Source organism: Stenella coeruleoalba (genome assembly GCF_951394435.1).
Source record: "Stenella coeruleoalba genome assembly, chromosome: 5".
Lineage (NCBI taxonomy): Eukaryota > Metazoa > Chordata > Mammalia > Artiodactyla > Delphinidae > Stenella > Stenella coeruleoalba.
In genome coordinates this window covers 75,645,342-75,671,191 of record NC_137150.1, presented here as the reverse complement: position 1 = coordinate 75,671,191, position 25,850 = coordinate 75,645,342, and the positions used below count along the sequence as shown (strand labels likewise).

Here is a 25,850-nt window from a genome sequence, read left to right as displayed (position 1 = left end):
CCCATGTGTCACAAACTATAGAGCCCACGTGCTCTGGAGCCCTCGCGCCACAACTAGAGAGAGAAAACCTGCACACCACAACTAGAGAGAAGCCCATGCCTCAATGAAAGATCCTGCACGCCTCAGTGAAGACCCCGCGTACAACTAAGACCCGATGCAGACAAAAAAAAAACAAAGAAATTTAAAAAAAAAAGAAATACTGCCTCAAACATAGCCTCATCTATCACAGAGAGTAGATTACTAATTCACACTCTTACAGTGACTTCTTTTACTCAGTTACTTGTCATTGGCTAGACAATACGCATTGCTCTCATCCCAAATTCTAGCTTCCTGGTTAGAACAGTGGAATACGGCTGGATCGCAGAATGTGAGGGTTGGTAGGGGACCTAAATCATCTAGCCCAACCCCCTCACTTTACAGATGAGGAAGTGGGCCCAGAGTGGACTTATGTATCCTCAAAGACCAGAGGAGGGCAGGGATCTCTGAAGTTTCCAAGGCACGAGAATTCATGAGAATGAATCCTGATCATCTAAGCAAGTGAGCCCTGCAGGAGAGAGCTGAGCTGGGCAGGGGAAGATGGTGGTACATGTCTCAGTGCAAGGAAACTCACCTGGGAAAGGGATGGGTCAAGGGAGGTTTTGAGAGATACAGTCATTAAATTGATTGAAACTAGGTTGCAGAGGGCCTAGAGGGTAGCATGTTCTTAGATAATGCTACCAAAAGCTTTTGCTTTATAATAAACTTCGAGCTACTGACAATTTATGCAATGCTTTCCCAATCAAGATCTCATTTCAACTTGACAACATATTGAGATACGTTACAACCCCATTTTATTGATAGGAAATCTGAGGCTCAAAGACCAAGTGACTTGCCTAAAGTCAATGGCTAAGAAAGCAGAACTAGAATCCAGTCCTTCTTACTCCAAATCCTGGCTCAATTTGGTAACATGCTTGGGAAGGATTCAGCAAGATATGTTGAACCTTATCATAATAAACACCATGCCCAAAAGGAAGTTTCCAGTATAACAACTGTGTTGATATTCCCTCAGATTTTATTGGAATGATATCTGATGCGCACAGATTTGACTAACGTAGTCAATCCCTTGCCCAGAGAAAGCCCCTTTTATTTGTCCCAAAGAAATGGGTGACTTCATTTCAATCCCTCATGCCTGAGGGAGAGACCATGCTTACTGGCTAATCTCTGGCAAGTCTATGTAGGACTCACGCCACCATCAGTAGATATGCCTCACCCCACGCACAGAGATGCTCTCTCTTCCCGTTCACAGGCCAGACATCTCTCTGTTCTCCCCCAAAGTGTGCTGCTCTTCTCCAGACTCCCCTCGGTTCTCCTCCCTCTGGCTGGGCACAACCCCAGACCCTGGCCTTGGGTGCTGCATTAGAATGGCCAGGAGGATGCTCTGGCAGTGTGACAAGCCCTGTGTTTCCACAGGCAGTTCACCCCTTGCCCTTACCTGCCCTCCCATGACATGAGGACCTGTCCCCAGTACAGCCTCCAGCTCTGGATGAGAAACAATGGCTTAGTGTTTCCTGGAATTTACCTGGGGTGGTGGAGGGATGCCAACCCAACCCAACCCAACCAGGTTTATCAGCCCAAGGGAGGAAAGTCAGGCTCAGACACAGCCCTGCTCCTCCTTCAGGCTTCTTCAGTCTTCACTCTGAGGGGCTGCATCATCTTTCCTCCTCTGCTGGTAGCACCCACCTAGCACTGTGCAGTCCCACTAGGGTGAGGGGCACAGGGGAGCCTGTCTCTCGAGGTTCCTTTAGGATTCTTGGGTACCAACCTCAGGCCCTTTGTGGAGGAGACTTGCTCACCCTGGGAACCTGAAATGTCAGGGCTGGAAGGGACCTTAGAAATGATGCCATCGGGGGGACCTTCAAGATGGCGGAGGAGTAAGACATGGAGATCACATTCCTTCCCACAAATACATCAAAAATACATCTGCATGGGCTTCCCTGGTGGCACAGTGATTGAGAGTCCGCCTGCCGATGCAGGGGACACGGGTTCGTGCCCCGGTCCGGAAAGATCCCACATGCTGCGGAGCAGCGGGGCCCGTGAGCCATGGCCACTGATCCTGCGCGTCCGGAACAGGCTCCGCAACGGGAGAGGCCACAATAGTGAGAGACCCTCGTACCACAAAACAAAACAAAACAAAACAAACAAACAAAAAATACATCTACGTGTGGAACAACCCCTACAGAACACCTACTGAACGCTGGCAGAAGACCTCGGACTTCCCAAAAGGCAAGAAAATCCCCACGTACCTGGGTGGGGATTTTTCTGGCAAAAAATTGTACCTGGCAAAAGAAAAAAGAAAAAACAGAGACAAAAAGTAGGGGCAGGACCTGCACTTCGGGGACGGAGCTGTGAAGGAGGAAAAGTTTCTATACCCTAGGAAGCCCCTTCACTGGCGGAGACGGGGGGCGGGCCGGAGGGAAGCCTCGGAGCCACAGAGGAGAGCACAGCCACAGGGATGCGGAGGGCAGAGCGGAGAGATTCCTGCACAGAGGATCAGTACTGACCAGGCTGAGAGGCTTGTCTGCTCACCCGCTGGGGCGGGCGGGGGCTGGGAGCTGAGGCTCGGGCTTCAGAGGTCAGACCCCAGGGAGAGGACTTGGGTTGGCTATGTGAACACAGCCTGAGGGGGCTAGTGTGCCACGGCTAGCCGGGAGGGAGTCCAGGAAAAAGTCTGGACCTGCCTAAGAGGCAAGAGACCATTGTTTCGGGGTGTGCGAGGAGAGGGGATTCCTTCCCTGTGTGCCCACAGAAGGCAGAGCACCGCCTAAGTGAGCTCCAGAGACGGGCACAAGCCACGACTATCAGCTCAGACCCCAGAGACAGGCATAAAACACTAACGATGTTGCTGCAGCCACCAAGAAGCCTGTGCGCAAGCACAGATCACTATCCACACACACATCCCAACATCCCACTGGGAACCTGTGCAGCCCTGCACTGTCAGGGTCCTGTGATCCAGGGACAACTTCCCCGGGAGAACACACAGGGCACCTCAGGCTGTTGCAACATCACACTGGCCTCTGCCGCTGCGGGGCTCACCCCTCATTCCAATTATGACTACCGTTCCCCTCCCTCCCCCAAGCCTGAGTGAACAAGAGAGCCCTAATCAGCCGTGGCTTTAACCCCCTCCTGTCTGGGCCGGGAACAGGTGCCTGAGGGCAACCTAAATGCAAAGGTGGGGCCAAAACCAAAGCTGAAGCCCAGGAGCTGTGGGAACAAAGAAGAGAAAGGGAAATCTCTCCGTGCAGCCTCAGGAGCAGTGGATTCAATCCCCACGATCATCTTGAGGTACCCTGCATCTGTGGAATGCCTGAATAGGCAATGAACGAATCACCCCAAAATTGAGGCGGTGGACTTTGGGAGCACCTGTAGATTTGGGGTTTGCTGTCTATGACTGATTTGTTTCTGATTTTTATGTTTATCTTAGTTTAGTTTTTAGTGCTTGTTATCATTGGTGGATTTGTTGATTGGTTTGGTTGCTCTCTTTTTTATTATTATTTTAATAATTTAAAAAATTTTGTTTTTAATATATTTTTTTTCTTTCTTTTTTTCTCCCTTTTCTTCTGAGCCGTGGGACAGACAGGGTCTTGGTGCTCCAGCTTGGTGTCAGGCCTGAGGCTCTGAGGTGGGAGAGCCGAGTTCAGCACATGGGACCACCAGAGACCTCCCGGCCCCACATAATATCAATTGGCAAGAGCTCTCCCAGAGATCTTTGTCTCAACGCTAAAAACAAGCTCCACCCAACGGCCAGCAAGTTCCAGTACTAGACACCCCATGCCAAAAAACAAGACAGGAACACAACCCCAATCATTAGCAGAGAGCCTGCCTAAAATCATAATAAGTCCACAGACACCCCCAAACACACCACCAGACGTGGACCTGCCCACCAGAAAGACAAGATCCAGCCTCATCCACCAGAACACAGGCACTAGTCCCCTCCATCAGGAAGCCTACACAACCCACTGAACCAACTTTAGCCACTGGGAACAGACACCAAAAACAACGGGAACTACGAACGTGCAGCCTGCAAAACGGAGACCCCAAACACGGTAAGATAAGCAAAATGAGAAGACAGAAAAACACACAGCAGATGAAGGAGCAAGGTAAAAACCCACCAGACCTAACAAATGAAGAGGAAATAGGCAGTCTACCTGAAAAAGAATTCAGAGTAAAGACAGTAAAGATGATCCAAAATCTTGGAAATAGAATGGAGAAAATACAAGAAACATTTCACAAGGACCTAGAAGAACTAAAGAGTGAACAAACAATGATGAACAACACAATAAATGAAATTAAAAATTCTCTAGAAGGAATCAATAGCAGAATAACTGAGGCACAAGAACAGACAAATGACCTGAAGATAAAATAGTGGAAATAACTACTGCAGAGCAGATGAGAGAAAAAAGAATGAAAAAAATTGAGGACAGTCTCAGAGACCTCTGGGACAACATTAAATGCACCAACATTCGAATTATAGGGGTCCCAGAAGAGAAAAAGAAAAGGTCTGAGAAAATATTTGAAGAGATTATAGTTGAAAACACCCCTAACATGGGAAAGGAAATAGTCAATCAAGTCCAGGAAGCAAAGAGACCCCATACAGGATAAATCCAAGGAGAAACATGCCAAGATGCATATTAATCAAACCATCAAAAATTAAATACAAAGAAAAAATATTAAAAGCAGCAAGGGAAAAGCAACAAATAACATACAAGGGAATCCCCATAAGGTTAACAGCTGATTTTTCAGCAGAAACTCTGCAAGCCAGAAGTGAGTGGCAGGACATATTTAAAGTGATGATAAGGAAAAACCTACAACCAAGATTACTCTACCCGGCAAGGATCTCATTCAGATTTGATGGAGAAATTAAAACCTTTACAGACAAGCAAAAATTAACAGAATTGAGCACCACCGAACCAGCTTTACAACAAATGCTAAAGGAACTTCTCTAGGCAAGAAACACAAGAGAAGGAAAAGACCTACAATAACAAACCCAAAACAATTAAGCAAATGGTAATGGGAACATACTATCGATAATTACCTTAAATGTAAATGCATTAAATGCTCCAACCAAAAGACACAGACTGGCTGAATGTATACAAAAACAAGAACTGTATATATGCTGTCTACAAGAGACCCACTTCAGACCTAGGGACACATACAGACTGAAAGTGAGGGGATGGGAAAAGACATTCCAGGCAAATGGAAATCAAAAGAAAGCTGGAGTAGCAATTCTCATATCAGACAAAATAGACTTTAAAATAAAGACTATTACAAGAGACAAAGAAGGACACTACATAATGATCAAGGGATTGATCCAAGAAGAAAATATAACCAACATAAATATTTATGCACCCAACATAGGAGCACTTCAATACATAAGGCAAATGCTAATAGCCATAAAACGGGAAATCGACAGTAACATAACAATAGTAGGGGACTTTAACACCCCACCTTCACCAATGGACAGACCATCCAAAATGAAAATAGGGAAACACAAGCTTGAAATGATACATTAGACAAGATGGGCTTAATTGATATTTATAGGACATTCCATCCAAAAACAACAGAATACAATTTCTTCTCAAGTGCTCATGGAACATTCTCCAGGATAGATCATATCTTGGGTCACAAACCAAGCCTCAGTAAATTTAAGAAAATTGAAGTTGTATCAAGTATCTTTTCCGACAACAATGCTATGAGACTAGATTCCAATTACAGGAAAAAAACTGTAAAAAATACAAACACATGGCAGCTAAATGATAGGCTACTAAATAACCAAGAGATCACTGAAGAAATCAAACAGGAAGTCAAAAAATACATAGAAACAAATGACAATGAAAACATGACAACCCAAAACCTATGGGATGCAGCAAAAGCAGTTCTAAGAGGGAAGCATACAGCAATACAATCCTACCTCAAGAAACAAGAAAAATCTCAAATAAACAACCTAACCCTACACCTAAAGCAATTAGAGAAAGAAGAACAAAAAACCCCCAAAAGTTAGCAGAAGGAAAGAAATCATAAAGATGAGATCAGAAATAAATGAAAAAGAAATGAAGGAAACAATAGCAAAGATCCATAAAACTAAAAGCTGCTTCTTTGAGAAGATAAAATTCATAAACCATTAGCCAGGCTCACCAAGAAAAAAAGGGAGAAGATTCAAATCAACAGAATTAGAAATGAAAAAGGAGAAGTAACAACTGACACTGCAGAAATACAAAGGATCATGAGAGACTACTATAAGCAACTATATGCCAATAAAATGGACTACCTGGAAGAAATGGACAAATTCTTAGAAAAGCACAACCTTCCGAGACTGAACAGGGAAGAAACAGAAAATACAAACAGACCAATCACAAGCACTGAAATTGAAACTGTGATTAAAAATCTTCCAACAAACAAAAGCCCAGGACCAGATGGCTTCACAGGCGAATTCTATCAAACATTTAGAGAAGAACTAACATCTATCCTTCTCAAACTCTTGCAAAATAGAGCAGAGGGAGGAACACTCCCAAACTCATTCTATAAGGCCACCATCACCATGATACCAAAACCAGACAAAGATGTCACAAAAAAAGAAAACTACAGGCCAATATCACTGATGAATATAACTGCAAAAATCCTCAACAAAATATTAGCAAACAGAATCCAACAGCACATTAAAAGGATCATACACCTTGATTAAGTGGGGTTTATCCCAGGAATGCAAGGATTCTTCAATATACGCGGATCAATCAATGTGATACACCATATTAAAAAACTGAAGGATAAAAAGCATACGATGATCTCAATCGATGCAGAAAAAGCTTTTGAGAAAATTCAACACCCATTCATGAAAAAAACTCTCCAGAAAGTAGGCATAGAGGGAACCTACCTCAACAAAATAAAGGCCATATGTGATAAACCCACAGCCAACATCGTTCTCAATGGTGAAATACTGAAACCATTTCCTCTAAGATCAGGAACAAGACAAGGTTGCCCACCCTCACCACTATTATTCAATATAGTTTTGGAAGTTTTAGCCACAGCAATCAGAGAAGAAAAAGAAATAAAAGGAATCCAAATCGGAAAAGAAGAAGTAAAACTGTCACTGTTTGCAGATGACATGATACTATACATAGAGAATCCTAAAGATGCTACCAGAAAACTACTAGAGCTAATCAATGAATCTGGTAACGTAGCAGGATACAAAATTAATGCACAGAAATCTCTTGCATTCCTATACACTAATGACAAAAAAGTCTGAAAAAGAAATTAAGAAAACACTCCCATTTACCACTGCAAGAATAAAATACCTAGGAATAAACCTAGCTAAGGAGACAAAAGACCTGTATGCAGAAAACTATAAGACACTGATGAAAGAAATTAAAGATGATACAAACAGATGGAGAGATATACCATGTTCTTGGATTGGAAGAATCAACATTGTGAAAATGACTATACTACCCAAAGCAATCTACAGATTCAATGCAATCCCTATCAAACTACCAATGACATTTTTCACAGAACTAGAACAAAAAATTTCACAAACTGTATGGAAACACAAAAAACCCCAAATAGACAAAGTTATCTTGAGAAAGAAAAATGGAGCTGGAGGAATCAGGCTCCCGGACTTCAGACTATACTACAAAGCTACAGTAATCAAGACAGTATGGTACTAGCACAAAAACAGAAATATAGCTCCATGGAACAGGATAGAAAGCCCAGAGATAAACCCACGCACTTATCGTCACCTCATCTTTGATAAAGGAGGCAAGAATATACAATGGAGAAAAGACAGTCTCTTTGGTGTACAACAGAAACTAACACAGTATTGTGAAGCAATTATACTCCAATAAAGATCTATTAAAAAAAAAGAATGAAATTAGAACACTTGCTAACACCATCCACAAAAATAAACTCAGAATGGATTAAAGACTTAAATGTAAGGCCAGACAGTATAAAACTCTTAGAGGACAACATAGTCAGAACACTCTATGACATAAATCACGGCAAGATCCTTTTTGACCCACCTCCTAGAGAAATGGAAATAAAACCAAAAATAAACAAATGGGACCTAATGAAACTTAAAAGCTTTTGCCCAGGAAAGGAAACCATAAACAAGACAAAAAGACAACCCTCAGAATGAGAGAAAATATTTGCAAATGAAGCAACTGACAAAGGATTAATCTCCAAAATATACAAGCAGCTCATGCAGCTGAATATCAAAAAACAAACAACCCAATCCAAAAATGGGCAGAAGACCTAAATAGACATTTCTCCAAAGAAGATATACAGACTGCTAACAAACACATGAAAGGATGCTCAACATCACGAATCATTAGAGAAATGTAAATCAAAACTACAATGAGGTATCACCTCACACAGGTCAGAATGGCCATTATCAAAAAATCTACAAACAATAAATGCTGGAGAGGGTGTGGAGAAAAGGGAACCTTCTTGCACTGTTGGTGGGAATGTAAATTGATACAGCCACTATGGAGAACAGTATGGAGGTTCCTTAAAAAACTACAAATAGAACTACCATATGACCCAGCAATCCCACTACTGGGCATATACCCTGAGAAAATCATAATTCAAAGAGACATGTACCACAATGTTCACTGCAGCACTATTTACAATAGCCAGGACATGGAAGCAAACTAAGTGTCTACTGACAGATGAATGGATAAAGATGGGGCACATATATACAATGGAATATTATTCCACCATTAAAAAGAAACGAAACTGAGTCATTTGTAGGGAGGTGGATGGACTAGAGTCTGTCATACAGAATGAAGTAAATCAGAAAAAGAAAAACAAATACCGTATGCTAACACATATATATGGAATCAAAAAAAAAAAAAAGTTCTCATGAACCTAGGGGCAGGACAGGAATAAAGACCCAGATGTAGGGAATGGACTTGAGGACACAGGGAGGGGGAAGGGCAAGCTGGGACGAAGTAAGAGAGTAGCATTGACATATATATACCACCAAATGTAAAATAGATAGCTAGTGGGAAGCAGCCGCATAGCACAGGGAGATCAGCTCGGTGCTTTGTGACCACCTAGAGGAGTGGGATAGGGAGGGTGGGAGGGAGGGAGATGCAAGAGGGAGGAGACATGGGGATATATGTGTACATATAGCTGATTCACTTTGTTATACAGCAGAAATGAACACAACATTATAAAGCAATTATACTCCAATAAAGGTGTTAAAAAAAAAAAAAAAAGGCAAAGTCCACAGAAAAAAAAAAAAAAAGAAATGATGCCATCACACCCCCAACCCCGGAGTGGAGCAACTCATTCCTGGAACGTGAACTATACTCAAAGATCTGGGGGAAGCATTTCTATATGAGAACCAATGTGTTCACATTGTTGTACCAAATGACAACTGTAAGTTGATTTTACAAATTACCCTAAGACTTCAAAGAAATGTGATGCTTTCTGCAAGCTGTTTCAGGCTACACCCCAAGCCCCTACCCTCAGAATACTAGTTCTTCCTCCAATTCCCTGGGGATGGCAGAGTCAGAGAAGCACTGCTCCCACCCAAACCCTGTATCACAGAAAGGAAACTTCAGGTCCAGCCCAGTGAAGTGACCGTGAACCACAATATCTACTATTACTAATAAAAATAATCCATTTACTGAATGCTTACCACGAGCCAGGTACTCTACTGAGAGTTTTACTTAACTTTCCTTTTCAAAGCAACTCTGTAAGAGGTATGATTTTCACTTTAAAGATGAAAAGAAGACTCAGAAGTTGAGCAATATATCCAAAATCGCAAAGCTAACAATGACAGCTACTTCTTAGCAGCTGGATTTGAACCCATGCCTCTGAGTCCAAGGTTCAGAGCCTTGATGACAATGTCACACCGTTAGTGATGCAAGAGGGAGGAGCTGGGAGTGGGTCGGAGTCCAGGGTGCTGGTGTCTTGTCCTGGATTATTATGCATAGCCCCAGAATACAAGGGTGCCTTAGCTTACCCTCGGCCTATCAGTAAGAAAACTGAGGTTCAGAGAGAAGAGCGCAACTTAAGGCCAGAGCCACCAAACTTCAGAGACAGCATCTGCTAACAGTGGGCTCTGTGGGAGTATCCTAACCTCTCTGGGGTTAGAAGACCTCTAACATCCCTCCTGAATGTACCAGTTATAACCTGACTTGCACATCCTGTCAGCCTTTGTGAGCCTGAGCACCTGCGGGGGCCTCATTCACTTTGGTCTGCAGACAGCAGCTCTGACAAGTTACCCTTAACCTCCCGCCAGGGGGCTGGACTGGGGTGGGGGGTGGCGGGGGTGCGTGCTAAGGGAACTCGTTTGACAATTGCAAGTCACTCCTGGTTCTGAACTGATCGACCAGCCTGCTAGTCATTAGCTAAGCCCTGTATGCCAGGAAGCAGAATGTATGCACAGTAGCCAAAAGCCACAGCCACAAGCACGCACACCCCTCTCAGCAAGGAAATTCCAGAAGTTCATTCATTCCTGTGGTTCGCATCTATAAGAATCTTCTTCCAGATCCCAACTTCTTAGGTCCCTGATGTCGTCTAAAGGCCTACTCCACATCTGGACAAAAGCATGCTGAAAAGATGCGACTGTTGTGACTGCTTAGAATATTTACATTATCTGTGGTATCCATGTTGATCGCCTGAGCCAATCAAGCCAGGTTTATCAACACTGTGCTCCCAGCAGGGCCGGAAGAACCCTGGCTGAAGGGTCAGAACACACAGTCTGTCCACACACCCATCACTGTGTGTTTATCCAGCTCTGTCCCGGACCCCATGGCGCTCTGTGAGTTGGGAGGAAAAGGGAGCAGAACATCAGGGGGTGAAGAGACAGGAGTTCGAGAAAGTTGAGACTCAGGGAGCAGCTTTGGAAGGGCGAGCACTCCTCACTTTGGCCTTGAGGAGGCCTCTGGACAGCAGGAGCCATCAGCCTGCTGGGGGAGAGCCCCCCCACCCCGAGAGTAGTTAAAGGCAGCTCACAGCCTGCTTGCTTCTCCCCAGCCCAGCCCAGCCCCTCAGCTCCCACCCGCTCTGTCGCAGCTCCTCCTGAGCGTGTTGCAGGTTCTAGAGTCTCGCCTCCAGCTGTGGCTCTTTAAAGCTGAGCCACTCGAGGTTCACACAGGCCCCACCTGATGTTCTAAGCCTGTCCCGGCTCCCCCCGGAGCTGCTGACTGGGGAGCCCCTCACACCTCGTCTAGACAGGCTCCAGGTCCCAGGACATTGGCTGGGGGCGGGCAGGCCACCACCTCTCACCTTCCCTTTCGTGCTCCTTGAATAGGAGGGAGAAGCCACTCAAGCACCAGGTGTGCAGGCCCTCGGCCGTCCTGCTGTCCCCTCACGCTGGGCTGCGGCTCAAGGCCCTTCCGCACCACGCCTGCCTGCCTCCCTTCCTCCCTCCCAAAGGACGCCCTCTGCTTCTCTGTCTCGGCAGGCGATTAGGGATGTTGCTGAGAACATCCAGTTCTTAGCATCTGCAACAATGGACGATAACGGAGAGTGACGCATTTTCTCCCGTAAGGACTTTTCCCACCAATCATGTCTCCCTCCCTTCCTCCTCAGGCGTCACTGAAGATACTGACAAGGCTAACATGTGTCTCTTCTCCTCTCCCACACCAAACCTGCTCCGGACGGGCGCTGTTGAGAAAGAAAATGGCGACCCCTGGGAACCCGGAGGAAAGGGCATGGAGAAAACTGATGGGTAATGGAGAGCACGGTGCATCAGCAGGAACACAGCCAAGTGTGACTGACCCTCTGGAGAGAGGACCGAGCTCACAGGTGTCAGCTCAACTGGCCCCAGTGGGGAGGAGAGGGCCCCTGTCCCTCCCATCTTCTCTCGGAAACAGGGGCCCAGCAGGAAGATCAAGGGCTACCCCATGTGTCAGCGGGGCTCACACCTGGCCAGGGGAGCACAGACCTTGAAGACAGGGGACTTGGAATCCTACTGGGGAGGCCAGATCAACAAAGGAGAACAATATAACCACAGGGGCCAGGAAAGTGGGATTGGAAGTAAAACAGCTGGTGGGCCCTGGCCTGTTCACTGGGACTTGGTAAACCCTTCCCGTTTTCCACTCCCGAACCCCACAGTTCTGCACCCTGCTCAGGACACGCAGCCAACACAAATCAGCAGTTCGTTTCTTAGCATTTGCCTAGAGGGGAGCATGGGCCCAGCATTTACTGGGTGTTAAGTGTTCTCTCTCCCCCGCAGTAATAAGATGGGTACAGGACTCTGAAAGGAAGTACGTTGTTTCCCATCACTGCAAAGCTTTGAAGTGGCCATCCTAGCTGTTAGAACATTTTCTCCAGGGCAATTTGGGTAAGCTTCCATCCCCTGTACGTAGCAGCCAACCAGCTAGGCCTCTCCAGGTGTGGTCGATGAGGCCAAAATAGGACTGCTAAATGTGCTTATCCATACCAAATAGACCTATTCAATTAATAATGCACTTCTAACTATTCTAATGAAACAATTTATCATTCACGCTGGAAGTAAGAATCAGTTTTCCTCTCACTCTGGTTTTTTATGATTACTCAATTCGGGATTTTTCTGAGAGAAAGCAGTCCCCTGGGACTTCCTAGAGTCCAGTGTTTGATGGGGGGAAATTATTGATACTGAAGAACTCTGCTCCCCCTCACACCTGTTAGCTGGGGCTTGGTTCCATCTCCCCGATGGCTTTGTTCCTCTTGGTTTCTAGGCCAAAGTGAGCTTCTGGGAAGCTGCAATTTGGCACAAGTGCGTACTTGCTTGGGTGTCCTCTCTCTCAGCTGATCTTTGCAGGTTCCTGGCAAGTCTCTCTCTTAGCTGAGACAATGCTCCCCCCCCCCACCCTCTTCCCGCACCTCTTAACTAGAAAAATAAAATAATATCCAGGTTCCAGAAGGTAATTTCTTGCTTAAGCCCAGGAAAAGCCGAAGAGAGCTAGCTTATCCCCACATCTGCCACCTGCAATGCTCAACCAAACAACAGGACAAACCATCTACGAAAGATCTAGCTATCTCTTCACTTCTGCAATCCCTGAAGCATTTCTTTGCCTGTTCGTGTGCACAGTGAGCTGCATCTGTATGGCTTCCCCATGGACCAGAAGCCCCTCTGAGCTGACACTGTGAGGAGATGCTGCCTAAAGGACGTCCCTTGAGTCCACTCCCCGAGCCCCGCGAGGTCCAGCTGGGCATCTCTGGGCACTCGGGGTCGGACCCGTCCTCCTGTGGGCACAGGGGAGGGGCCTCCTCCACAATCGCACTTTTCTTGCAAGCTGAACCTAAGGCCAGGCTCCCAGGCTGCATCACAGATGGTCAGCTTGGTGCTCTGCTCTGAAAGCGGGTTCCCAGCAAGGCAGCCTTGACAGAGCCAACGGAACACGGGGTAGACACCAAGAAAGAAACAGAGCTCTCCCAGGCCGAGTTCTTGTTGGCTTCAAGTTATTTTCTACCACTTCAATGTATTTCTGCACTAGCCATATATAGGCTTTTCTATTAAAATTCCAGAACTTTTCTAGGGAGAACTGCTCCCAGGTGCACAAATAGGAGGACGGCTCAGCTGACAAATTATCTCTTCTCACTGTAGATACTCTTCTGCTCAATGAAAACTTTAACGGTCATGCACTCAATTTGTGGGATAGGTAAGGAAGGATGGAAGTGAAAGAGGAGCTCCTGGGTCAGAGTGAAATATGAATTCTAGCTACATGCTACAGCAGCTTAGGAATAACCACTGTGATTATTCTACCACTAATCAGGACACAGAGCTGTATTCAAATGGGCCACGTCTCCATCAGGCCTGGGCCTGCCTCAGCATCAGGGAATCTTAACTCACCAGCTCTTATGCACTAGAGGAAACCGGCAGAGCAATTACCATCAACCTATATTGTCCTCCTCCTTCCTTTTCAATAACTAGGGTGACCACATGACATATTACCCAAACCAGGACTCTTCTGAGAGTGAAGAGAGGAACTACCAACACTTATGCCGGGACTGTCCAGGGGAAATAGGATGTGTGTGACCACCTACTCACTCCCACCATCTCCCTAAGTCTGGATGTGACACATGACTTCAAGGATGTGTTCCCTGGCCACATTCACTCTGTTCCGGCCAAGCTTGTACTTCACATGCCCTCAGTCCAGGAAACTGTTATGTTATTTCACGCACTGGGTTACATTTGGACATGTTCTCATATCTGTCCTCGCTCCTTTTCTAGACCATCAGTGTCTTAGTTTCTGACTTGTTTTTTTGAGCTATAGTTGATTTACAATACTGTGTTAGTTTCAGGTATACAGCAAAGTGATTCAGTTATATATATATTTTCAGATTCTTTTCCATTATAGGTTATTATAAGATATTGAATAGAGTTCCCTGTGCTGTACAGTAATCCTTGCTGCTTATCTATTTTAGGTAGTTTGTGTGTGTTAACCCCATACTCCTAATTTATCCCTCCTCCCCTTTGGTAACCATAAGTTTGTTTTCTATATCTGTGAGTCTGTTTTTGTCTTGTATACTGTCTTGTATATAGATTCATTTGTATTATTTTTTAGATTCCACATATAAGTGATATCGCATAATATTTGTCTTTCTCTGTCTGACTTACTTCACTTAGTATGATATTCTCTGGGTCCATCCATGTTGCTGCAAATGGCAATATTTCATTCTTTTTTATGGTTGACTAATGTTCCATTATATATGTACCACATTTTCTTTAACCAATCACCTGTTGATGGCCACTTGGGTTGTTTCCGTGTCTTGGCTATTGTAAATTGTGCTGCTGTGAACACTGGGGTGCTTGTATCTTTTCGAATTAGAGTTTTTGTCTTTTCTGGATATATGCCCAGGAGTGGGATTGCTGGACCATACGGCAGCTCTGTGTTTAGGTTTTTAAGGAACCTCCATGCTGTTCTCCATAGTGGCTGCACCAATTTACATTCTCACCAACAGTGTAGGAGGGTTCCCTTTTCTGCACTGTTTGCTGACTTTTTGCATGAACTTTAAACTCACTCTAGTTCCTTTGTTCCATCCACTTTTGTCATTGTTCATAAATAAATAATATTTGCTGAAAGTCTGGTTGTAAGTACGATTGCAAATGATTGCAAACTTTTTTCCTAACATAAATACTGTCGTTTTTTATATATTTTTCCAGTATTTTTCTATATATGTACTTTTTAAAACAAAATTATACATACACACTATCATTGCCTTCAACTTCATACTTTTGTTCATGCTAAACCACAATATTTTTCCTGGTTACGGAACATTCTTCCTAAGTCTCATTTTTAATAACTTTGTAACATTCCGTCAAGTGGATGAACCATCATTTACTCAATCACGTCCCTGTTATTTACCATTTAGGTTGTTTCCAATTTCACTAAAACAAACAACATCACAAGTCACAATTTCATGAACATAACTTCTCCTTCACTCTAGATTATATCTACTCAAGATATATTTCAAGAATTTCGATTACTAGGTCAAAGTGCTTGAAATTTTTATGGCTCTCAAATCCAGGTCCTCTTAATTTCTGTCAATGTACTACCTGGGGTGACTCCTGGCTCCCCAAATATTTTGCTCTCCTTCCTCAGCCCCAGTTTGATCTTGAGCTCCTTGATCTGGTGCCAGGGCCCAGGTATGAGCCAGGTCCAGGGATTCCCGCACAGTTTGAAGGGATGTGCACTTAGATATCTGACCAAGTTAGGCAAGGCTTGGGAAATGAGGCAAGTATTGAGCAAGACAGGGAAGGATCCCACCCCAAGGAGTCATGAAGTTCAAAACAACTATTGTTATCAAGCAAAACATGGGGCCTCTGCTCTCTCTCCTCTGTAATCCTGCCAGTGCGGGCAGCCCCAGATGCCTCTGAGCCTTTTCTGCCCAGCTGAGTCCTACCTTAACCTCAAGGTATCCTCTTCTCTAAGGCCTTCCCAGCAGGATTTATGACACAGGTTCTTGAGCACAGACTCAGACAAACTTTCCAGTCTGTGATAAAATACAGAAAATGAGGACAATACGTGGAATTTTTCATACAGCTCACTGCACATAGTTTAAAAGGCCATCCTTTAATCTCAGTTTATGTCCTTCACACTTGCTCGGAATTAATGTATTCTTTCATTTATTTGTAAAATTGTCCGTGGCTTTGTGTAATTAGTAGTTCGTTTACTTATGGCATATGTTTTGACAGCTCACTACCTGCCAGGTGCTATTCTAGACCCTAGAGACGGAGCAGCAAACACAAGAGACAAAGGTGCCTGACAACTAGCTTTTCTGATTGTGATATAAGTGCCCGACATGTAGCTTTTGATTGTTGAAGCCTCCACTTCAAAGACAGCCATTTGGAATAAACACAATGCCAGCTACAGGACTAGATAAACAGTCAGGCCGCCCCACCCATGAGGTTCCCTTTTTTTTAGAGAGAGCTCTGGTGACCTAGATAACTGACCGTTCGACGGTTTTTCCCTTCCTGTGCTTTAATTCCTGCTTTTATGCTTTAAATTCACCAATAAAGAGTGAACACTTGAAACCCTAGGTCCTCCAACCCTCGACCCCAATAAAGGCAGAACCCCAGGTCTGCTCCATCTCGTGCTCTCTCTCCCTCTCTCCCCCCACTCCTCGCTGTGTGGTCCCGGGGAGGCCTTGCACCCTCAGGGACCTGTGAGCAATAAGCCTTGTCTTTTCTAAGTTCCCTGATGGTTGTTACTGAGCTGCAGCTTGCAGTCTTAGTAAGAACCACAAGGGTCGGTCCAGCCACAACATTGGCTCCAGGTGGAAAAGTGTCTGTGGGGGACCACCACAAGCAGCACGGCCCAGGGGAGTGCCCCCAGGCGTCTCTAGCTTGCAGGATCACTATCACCAGGCCGAGAAGACCCTGAAACAGCGCCCTTGCTCTGACTGTGGAGGCTCTGTCTCCGCAGCGCCCTGGAGGGTGGGGGGAAAGGGCTCAGGTTTGGCCATCGCTGTATCTCCATGGTGGTGTCCTGCACAGTCACTTCTTATTAAACACTTGCTGGGGATGGGGTTTCATAAAGACACTGACACTCCCTGGAGCATCAGTGGGGACACTTGTGTGCACAGCAGAGGGCCTGTGGGCGGTTTGAAAAAGGGTGTGAAATTAACCAACTCTGGGGCCACAGTGCCTGGCTTCCGATCCCAGCTCTGCCGTAGGACCTTCAGCAAATGTTTTCTCCTCTCAGCCTGTGTCCTCCCTTGTAAAATGGGCAGGATTGTAACAGTACTTGCTTGAAGAGGCTTGAAGATGGAAGCCCTCCGCACAGTCCTTGGCACACCAGAAGCCCTCAGTAAATGTGACCTAGTTGTAGCAATAACAATAGCATCAATTGGGTGCTAAATAAACCAGCTAATAGGTGACTGTGTCAACATTAAACCAGGTGAAAGGTCACAGCCCAGAGAACCAAACTGAAATTGAAGGTACATTTGACAGGCCAGAAATGTTAAAGATATAACAGGGAAAATTAAATTTGTATATGAAGGAAGAAAAAAACAAACTGGCCAGACTTTCTCTTCCTTCTCCACATGTCAATGATAGAAACTGATAGAATTTCATTTATGTCAGTGATAGAAACAGGGCAAAATGCTCCTACCACATCCAGGTTTGTTCAATGATGGGCACATGCCAGAACTCAACCACAAATGGCCACGATTAGTTGAGGGGAACGGAACTAGGGAATAAACACACAAGTTCAGGGACTTTCCTAAAGTATGGACATTCCACAGACAGATAATTTCCAGTGCCACCCAGAACTCCGGAATTTAAGAAATCTGAGGGAGGGTGGGATGGGGTAGAAAACAGAATACTGGCCACAACGAGCAGCAGGACAAAGGCCCAAGTGTGCAGAGGTTGCTCTTAGCTCTGTGATTGAAATGCAACGCTGTGCAAATTTAATGTCGGCGGCTCAGATAAAATAATGTCAGCAGACTAGATAATTAAAGCTTTTTGGCTCACTTCTTTGTTCTCTTGCTTTCCGGAGGGAGGTCGATAGAAAAAGGAGACGGGTCCAGTAAACCAAGAATTCCTCAGAGTTTTAAGTATATTTTTAGTTACTCCCGACATCTGGGATAGCAGAGACATTATTTCGGGATCAGAGATCAGATCCTGATCATGCCCTTTACATGGGGCTAAACATCACTCTCTAAAATCCTTTGATGAGAATGCACTTATTGCAAAGATACGCACAGGCTAACTGAGACCACATTTAGGGTGTCTGTCGCTTCTGACAGATGTTTCTGGCTGAGTGGAACAGATGCCATTAAACCAGCTGCCACCATTCCTATTTTTCACCATCTTCCCAAATTCCTTCCTGGACCTGCATCTGGACCAGACCTGTTCCACTCAGGACTGGAGCTGCCCAAGACCAGGGGAGCGACCACGGGTCCACAGCCAGGTCCTTACAGAGAAGCAATGGACCCAACCGCCTGGTCCCACTTGCTTTTTAAAGCATGGGCTACTCGACAAGGAAAGAGTAAATCACAAAACCACAGACACAGTTAAGAGTGCAGGGAGATCTTCGAACTCAACCTCCCATCCAGTAGAGGAATGCTGTTCTGCCCCAAACTGGGCAAGGGTGGGACTGATATGTTTGTGGACAATTGCCAGGACCTGGCTGAGCCATGAGGCTGCTGATTACAGGGATGGAACCAAACCCATCAGGGATGGAGGGAGGACTTAGCCAAGATCCTGGTGGGTCCCTCTGTAAGAATGCCGGGAACTGCAGGACTAGGGATGCATCTGAGACTAACCCCTCCAGCCCCCTTAGGGCAGGCTGGGGTTCCCTAGAGTTAGAACTCCCCCCCACCCCACTCATGCAGGAACTCTCTCTGGGCATGTCTGACAGGTGAAAATGCTCAGAGAGGGGACAGGAAGGGGTGGCAGGGGAAGGAGTTCCAGTCACTGTGTACAGCAGGGTCTGCTGAGCCATGATATGGCTTCGCCTAACTGGACCCAATTCTGTCCCCTGGAGCCACATGAACTCTACCTTTCTACAAGACATGGCTACAAATATCTGAAGACAATCATCATTTATCCTTTATCCTTCTGCAGATGAAACACACTCGACCCTTTCAACTGTTCCTACTTGCCATTGTTTCCAAACCGTTTCACATCCTCTGGGTTCATGCTAGTTTCACCAGGACCCCCTTGGTGTGACCCTGAGGACTGAAGAAAGCACACAGGAGCACAGTGGATAAACCACAGGTGTGAATCTCGGCGCCATCATCCCCCGTGCCTCAATTTCCTCTGCAGTTTCCTCTGCAGCACCTGATAATCTTAGTCATGAGAAATGCGTAAGTCAGTTCATAGAGAACTCTTAGAACTGTGCCTGGTGAGGCAGCTGATACGCAGCTAATTAAGTCTCAGCTATTTCTTGGCACAATGCTTAGCGTAAGAAGTATGCAATGCGTATGCAAATCCTGCAGCTGATACTCCATTACTCACCAGCTTTCTTACTCATAAAACAACAGTACCACCTCTCAGCTTTGATGAGGTAAGTTGTGAGAAGTCTCCTGGTCAGTGCGTGGTGCAGAACAAGCAGGCCATACACACTAGCTTCCTTCCCCTTTGTACGGATGCAGCAGCTAGGAGCCATTCTCTATGGGTCTCTCATGTGCTGTATATCCGACAAGCACAGGCACTGACTGCCTTTGCTCCAGATTATCTTTTCAAGAATATGTGTATCATAAACAACCTTGGAAGAAAGAGTGTCTTTCTTTGGAGCAAAGAACAGGCATGCTTATTGTCCATTATAAAAGGTCTGAGTTCCCTAGTCTCAGGATTTCTCTCCACTGTGTGGGCAGGTGTCACCCTATGGAAACTGGAGCTCAAAGAACCAGTGAGAGAAAATGCTGGTTCTCTGGTCACTGTCATTGTTATGAATCATAAAGTCCTGTCCCTAAGCCATGCAGCTCATCTTCTGCCAGCATTCACGAAACCTTGGCAGCAAACTCACTAGCTTGCCAATTGGTGAAATCTCAGACCCTCCATAGTGATTAAAGACAACCTGTAGAGAAGAGACAGTGACAAAATAACCACCCCCTGACCCCTACAGTAAAGATATTAAATTATCATCAACCTTATCATAGTCTATCTACACTTAGCTGATTTTCTAAAAATTCTAAGTGAAGAATTTTTATTTATTTCCTTATTTATTCATTTCGATTTTCATCTTCTTGATTTTAATCGAAAGTTCCATTCATTTGAGGTGTCTTCTAAAGTTTTTTTGAGGGGAGACATCTTCTGAACTTGAAGGCCCCCCTTTCCAGTGCCTCTGTCAGAGGTGCACAGACCACAGTCTCTCCTCCCATTCCACTCACTTCTCCCACCAGACCAGGTAGACCCTCCTTCTAAATCTAGGTTCTCATCTGTAGCATGAGACACACGTTTGAATTGTATAAAGCTCTTGACAGGTTTCTACCTTCACTCAATTTGTGGCTAAGAGCACGGTGAGTTCTACAGTCATCCTAGGATGCTCTTTGTTCTCCCCTTACCCTTTACTGAGAGCACTGGGGGAGCCTCTATGTTAACACCTCCACTTCCAAAAGGTAGAGAGATGTGTGACCTATGGGATGCGACACAGCTGAAGATCAGCAGGACACCAGCTGGTGTAGTTAGGAAGAAGAGGTAAGAACACCCAGGTCCTGCTGGGAAATCTGGCCTAAAACCCCTGAGGTTGTAACCCAGAGCAAGTGGAGATCTGAGAAGGCGGCTGTGTGAATGGGGTAGGGAAGCGCAGATACTGTCATGGATGTGCTTCAGACTCATCTCTGGCACTAAGAAAGACAGGGGCACAGTTAGGGACAATGTTATGAAATGCAATTTCAACTCACCCCAAGGAGCTTAGTAGGAAGCCGGTAGATATGAAGCTGTCGGTGGTTCCAAATCTTCTTCAGACACCGTAAATTAGTGGGACAAGATCTTTACTCCCATCCTCTACCACTGCCACTACCACTGTCCCTTATTTTCAGATCAAGGATTCATGCCCATGACAAACTCTAGCTCACAGGTACCCACTGACTATTCAGATAAGCAACCAGTGATTTTCATCATTTTGTCCCTTGGGTACTTTCTTGCATTTTATATGTACCCTCCCTCTCCACCACAAAACTGGGTATATCTGGGTCTCAGCATCTGGCATTAAATTATAACATGTTTCTTTTCAAAAATAAATAAAAATAAGTGAGCCAATAAATCTCTTGAACTACAATGCTTTTTCTCTTATTCATCTTTTTAAATTGAGGGGGTTTTATTTTTAGATTTTACTGTCTGAAGATTTCTTACAATATTTTTAAGCATGACTGAGTATACCAAGATCTCAACATCTGGTCATAAGTTACTTGCAGAACTGTGGCATAGTTTTCTTTCTTTTGAAAAATAATTAATCTGTGATGGATTTAATGGATATCAAATGAATAATAACATAGTTTCAGCAGTAAGCTTGGACTTTATCAGGCCCCATGGTCAAGGATTACCCAGGAAAGTTTAGTAATTAGGTTCCCAGGGTAACTCCAGGGGATGGATCCTTGGTTTGCAGGCTTGTTACCAGCTTAAACTCTCATCCCACACCCCAAGTCTCCCTTGTGCTATAGAGGGCTCTCAACTTCTGGTCCTGCCTCCTCAAGGTGGCCTCCCATCTCTTCAAAGCTCTCACAGTGTCCCATCCAGAAACTGCTTTTATGCTTTCCTATGATTCAACGGTCCTCTGGTTTCATTATGTCTGTGTAAGAGACAGGACAGGATCCAAATCTCATCCCAGACTCCCGATTGTCAGAAAACTCATCTCTCTACCTACACAGATTAACTCCTAATGTACTCAACCCTTAGGGGGTTTTGAGGCTGTTCCACAACAGACTGTCCCCAGTCAGAGATGGCCAGACCTTCACACCTGGTTACCCCCACAGGTACAGATCAATAAAACCCAGTCAGTGGAATACTACTCAGCCATAAGAAAGAATGAAATAATGCCATTTGCAGCAACATGGATGAACCTAGAGATTATCACACTAAGTGAAGTGAGTCAGACAAAGACAAAGTTCATACGATATCACTTACATGTGGAATCTAAAAAATGATACAAATGACTTATTTACAAAACAGAAACAGACTCACAAAACAAACTTACAGTTAGAAAAAGGGAAGGGGAGATAAATTAGGAGCTTGTGATTAACAGATACACACTATATATAAAATAAACAAGATCCTACTGTATAGCACAGGGAACAATAGTCAATATCTTGCAATAATTTATAACGGAAAAGAATCTGAAAAAGAATACATACATGCGGGACCTTCCTGGTGGCGCAGTGGTTAAGAATCCGCCTGCCAATGCAGTGGACATGGGTTTGAACCCTGGTCCAGGAAGATCCCACATGCCGTGGAGCAACGAAGCCCGTGCAACACGACTACTGAGCCTGCGCTCTAGATCCCATGCGCCACAACTACTGAGCCCGTGTGCCACAACTACTGAAGCCAGCGCACCTAGAGCCCGTGTTCCGCAATGAGAAGCCCGTGCACCACAACGAAGAGTAGCCCCCGCTCGCCACAACTAGAGAAAGCCCGCGCGCAGCAACAAAGACCCAACACAGACAAAAAATAAAAATAAATAAATAAATATTTTAAAAAACAAAGAAACATTTGCTAAAGGTCCCTGCATCATCTATGAGGGGCCCACTGGCTCAGACTTTAAGGGTCCCTGGAGAAGGGCACCGAGTTCTGGGCAGCCTCTACACCGACCAGGTTAACGGCTGTGCTCATGAGGCCCTGTTTCCTCACTAAGGAGGAAAAAGAGAGTACTGGATGATTTCTGCAGCCCCATCTGCTCTAGGTTTTACAACAGAAGTTTGACTGTCCTCTTTTCCTCATTGCAAACTTCCGGGTCCTGAGCATAAAGCTGGTAACTACACAGAAAGGGCTTCACGCACAGCCCTCTCAGCACCAGTGGCTCTACTTTCAGCCCCATTTTAGCCGAGGCAAACCTGCCTTTAAAATAAAGCAACTTGGGCTTCCCTGGTGGCGCAGTGGTTGAGAGTCCGCCTGCTGATGCAGGGGACACTGGTTCGTGCCCCGGTCCGGGAAGATCCCACATGCCGCGAGAGGCTAGGCCTGTGAGCCATGGCCGCTGAGCCTGCGTGTCCGGAGCCCATGCTCCACAAAAGGAGAGGCCACAACAGTGAGAGGCCCACGTACGGCAAAAAAATAAATAAATAAATAAAAATAAAGCAACTTGCGTTAATTTCTCCATCCTTTGATCTTCTGCCTCTGCTGCTTCACAAAGTCATGGCTTTAAGGCTTCGCCTTCCAAGGGAGCCATGCTCAGACATACAGAGTGTTCACTTTGATCCAGCCTCCCCTGAATACTAAAATAATGCCTCCCATCTCAGATGCAGGTTCTGTATTTTCTTTCAGGCAGCAGTAGGACACCACTACTTTTTTTCTTTATCAGCCACTTCAGAGTCCAACCTCACTGTCATTTTTTTTTAATTCCTTTAAAGTTACAGGATTTATTTTCTTAATGAAAGAGCAGCCCCTACATACTTTTTTTTGCCTTTCCAAGTAGTCTAAGAGGCTACTCTCTCACTTCAGTGATGGGGCCATAGCTCAAAGCACCTTTAGAACCATGGGGAAAACAATCAGTGCTATTTAAAAGCACAGGCCACGCTTCCTCTCACTAATTCCTCTTTCCCTTCCTCTTCCTTCTCACACTCTTTGCTTCACTAGAATTGGTTGTGGCCCCATCAGCCTCCTTTGCGCTGAGAGTGAGCAGATGGCCCCCTGGCTGACACTGGCTGAGGACCCCTGACACGCTATAAGCCTGAGCGTCAGCATGGCGGCAACAGAAAACCCATCTCCCTCACTGGCTAAACCTGCAAAAAGCAATGAATCCCGCCCCCCCTCAAATAACACATAGGAAATCCCAAAAGATCACTGACATGTTTGAAATACTATTGAGAAATATATTTCAGAATATTATTTGAAATATTATTCACCATTGGATAGCTGCCCAAAGAAGTCCCCATCTAAACACTCACTCTATGTTACCCTAACACAGAACTTCTCACTAAACAGAGTGGAGATGACCACGTCTGTGCAGCTCTTGGTTAGCACCCGGAATAGCTGGGCGCACATTAACACGGAATTCTACCTGTGCGCCAACCCCAACGAGGTCTGCTTGACAAGGAAACAGAGGGTCAAAGGGGAAATCAAAACCGAATGGAGGGACTTCCCTGGTGGCACAGTAGCTAAGAATCCACCTGCCAATTCAGGGGACACGGGTTTGATCTCTGGTCCGGGAAGATCCAATATGCCTCCGAGCAACTAAGCTCGTGCACCACAACTACTGAGCCCGTGCGTCTAGAGCCCGTGCTCTGCAACGAGAAGCCACCGCAATGAGAAGCCTGCGCACCTCAACGAAGAGTAGCACCGGCTCGCTGCAATTAGAGAAAGCCCATGTACAGCAACGAAGACCCAATGCAGCCAAAAATAAATATTAATTAATTAATTAATTTCAAACAAACAAACAAAAAAAAACCAAATGGAGTTCATCACAGCAGCCTCCTGGAGCAGTGGAGGAAGAAGCTTGGGGCAGTCGGGAAGCTGGAGCACCACAGTTCGGCAGTACGAATAGCTTCTAGCAGAGGCCATGGCACCCAGCAGGCACTTAAGCAATCTTGATTCCTGGCTGGCTCCACCGATGGTCCCACTGACTTGACCAGTTCTAGAATTCTGACCGGCTAAGCCAAGGTCAACAGATAATGCTAAAGCATGTTGACTTCACCCCCACCTGCGTGGGCACCCGGCCAGGTGTCATCTCACCTTGGGCGCTGTGGTCCCCTCCGGCAGCTCCTCAGGGCGGACTGAGGGGGCGGGGTCAACAGCACAATTTAAACTCTGCCCACTCACCGATGTCTCCTCTGCTGCTTGTTGGGCTGAGAGGACAAGGAAAGAAGTCCTGGAGGTCTGCCTCACCGTGGGGAGCCCTCAGCCAGGACACTCGTGAAGTGTTCTGGACTGCAGCAGGGGCAGCCTATCTGGCAGCCACCTGGCCAGTGCCCGGCAGAAAGGAGGACAGGAAAGCCGAGGCGGGGACAGACATGCAACAGGGAGTGGAAGCGGCAGCCGGAGGACCTCATCACCAGAGAGGCTGTTGGAAATGTCCCAAGGTCAACAATTGTTGCTTTTATGACCACGTGTGGGCGGCTATGGGTTTAGAGTTCAGGAACAATGGTTACGAGGAGAACCAGAACAAGGTGCTTCCTTCCCCTACAGAGGACAGATGCAGGGGAGCCAGGGAGGAGGGTGCAGTGTCTGGGGAGAGTCCCTAGCAGGGATGAGGGAGGAAGGACACATGGCAGGCCTCTCAGGAAGCCATTGGGGTCTCTGGAGGGGCCCGGCTTTGGTGACACAGCCAGGGGAAGGGGATGCCCACAGGATGGGGAGAAAGTACCCACATCTGGGAGAAGACTGTCCTCAGGGGTGAGTGAGCCCCCGCCCCCCACTGTCCCAGGACCCAGCCCACGTCCCATGCCCCGCAGAACCCACATGCAGGCAGCCCACGGCGCCCACCCCTCAGCCTGGTCCAGGCTCCCGAAGTTCACCCCTTCTCCCCCCTTCACAAACCTGTTTCCCTCCAGCAGCAAATCTCAGATATTCCTTAAGAGCGAAACAAATACTTATATCAAGCGTATGCAGTAAATCCATTCTCTCAAAGGAACAAATGACTTATCTCTGAGCCCATTATGTGTTGCCCTTCCAGAAGGGGTATTAGTAAAAGATTCTTTGTAAACCCAAGGAAATCAAATGCTCATGACGGAATTTCAGCAGAGGAACTTTCAGGCGGAAAGGTCCTTACACATCCCTTCTATCA

General features: G+C 45.8%; 1 protein-coding gene across 8 annotated transcripts in view; it reads right to left on the bottom strand.

Moving 5' to 3' along the window:
- MYLK (myosin light chain kinase) overlaps positions 1–25,850 on the bottom strand; it is a 268,618-nt gene that overhangs the window by 191,646 nt on the left and 51,122 nt on the right. The window contains exon 1 of one of the 8 annotated variants that reach the window (XM_079922584.1): positions 24,800–25,113. The exons of 5 other annotated variants lie outside the window; for them this stretch is intronic. The gene's annotated coding sequence lies outside the window, so the exon portion shown is untranslated. Of the gene's footprint in view, positions 1–11,265; positions 15,848–24,799; positions 25,114–25,850 lie in introns of those variants that run through there. 2 more of the 8 variants (XM_079922583.1, XM_079922585.1) reach the window with 2 other exon arrangements.